The sequence below is a fragment of the Schistocerca nitens genome, chromosome 2, assembly GCF_023898315.1.
Source record: "Schistocerca nitens isolate TAMUIC-IGC-003100 chromosome 2, iqSchNite1.1, whole genome shotgun sequence".
NCBI lineage: Eukaryota > Metazoa > Arthropoda > Insecta > Orthoptera > Acrididae > Schistocerca > Schistocerca nitens.
Window position 1 is genome coordinate 937,075,013 of NC_064615.1, and position 1,681 is coordinate 937,076,693.

At 46.9% G+C, this 1,681-nt stretch overlaps 1 non-coding gene across 1 annotated transcript; it reads left to right on the forward strand.

Moving 5' to 3' along the window:
- Positions 1-274: 274 nt before the first annotated feature.
- On the forward strand, positions 275-349 carry Trnas-cga (transfer RNA serine (anticodon CGA)). Its single transcript has one exon. It is a non-coding gene; the product is annotated as a tRNA-Ser (tRNA).
- The last annotated feature ends 1,332 nt before the right edge of the window (positions 350-1,681 follow it).

The window sequence follows — 1,681 nt, forward strand, 5'->3', positions numbered from 1 at the left end:
AACATTAATGCTGACGATGAAACTTCCTGGCAGATTAAAACTGTGTGCCGGACCGAGACTCGAACTCGGGACCTTTTCCTTTCGCGGGCAAGTGCTCTACCAACTGAGCTACCCAAGCACGACTCACGCCCCGTCCTCACAGCTTCACTTCTGCCAGTACCTTGTCTCCTACCTTCCAGTTCTGCAAGGTTCGCAAGAGAGCTTCTGTTAAGTTTGGAAGGTAGGAGACGAGGTACTGGCCGAAGTGAAGCTGTGAGGACGGGGCGTGAGTCGTGCCTGGGTAGCTCAGTTGGTAGAGCACTTGCCCGCGAAAGGCAAAGGTCCCGAGTTCGAGTCTCGGTCCGGTACACAGTTTTAATCTGCCAGGAAGTTTCATATCAGCACACACTCCGCTGCAGAGTGAAAATCTCATTCTGGAATGCTGACGATGTCAAACTTGACAATACTCGCTCCCATGTTGCTGCTCCTGTTGATGAGAAAGCCTCCAAATTTAGGTGGGAGGTGTTCCAGTATCCGCCATACAGTCCGAACTTTGTACCTTCGGACTTTCATCCGTTTGGTAACGTGAGGAAATTTCTTGCTGGCTAACGCTTTGCGACAAATGCGGAAGTGAAATCAACAGTCCGCAGATGACTATACTACAACCAAACGGACTTCTACGAACAGGGCATACTGAAATTGGAAGCACTATGGAAGAAGTGTGTTCAGAACGTTGGTGACTATTTATAAACTAAAGCTCCGTCCGGACAAGTCTCTAAAGGCCCAACGGTACTGACCGACCGCCGTGTCATCGTCTGCCACGAGACGTGGACATGGAGGGACATATGGTCAGTACACCACTCTCCTGGCCGTTGTCAGTTTTCGTGACCGGAGTCGTTACTTCTCGATCAAGTAGCTCCTCAATTTGCCTCATAAGGGCTGAATGCACCTCGCTTGCGAACACTGCTCGACAGACCGGTCGCTCACCCATTCACTTGTTAGCCAAGCCCATCAGTGGTTAACTTCGATCATCTGACGGGAACCGGTATTACCGCTGTGGCAACTCCGCTGGCTACTATATTGAAATGTAGGTAAACAAAATGTAAATTCATTTGTGATTTCTTTTGTTACATTACCTGTTAAACTTCTTGATAATAAAATTATTGAGCGTTACTTACCGATCTTCCCTCGTACATGTCTGGAATCCTGGTACACACTGAGAACTTCACACCACACTTCCATAGTACTTCCAGAGAAGAAACAAAAATAAATTGGCATAGCCCACTGAAAAGGTAGAATATCGGTCGGTAATTAGTTTGTTGCATTTGTAGGGGAACGACGCTGCAACATTCAGCGTTGATCAAATGCGTGTGAAAGATGAAAATCGAAAACGCAGACCGTATCTCTTTGATGAAACTGAAACCCAAGGAGAAGATCCTTATTCTCGAATATCGGTGTACAACGTTCGATGCAATAGTGGAACAACAGAAAAAACAGTCATAGATCGGTTTCCAGCATATCGCATGACTTTTGTTTGCCTCTGGGTTCAGTGACTAATCACACTTACTCATAAAGACCAAGGAAGTGAGGAAGCAGCGAAGTTTCTTACCTGTGTGTCGCTAGTCTGGATGTACCTAGCCCCCTAACAAAATTGCTGGAGTAATGAGTGTCAGTACGACCCGGAGACAAAAGAGCGAAGTAA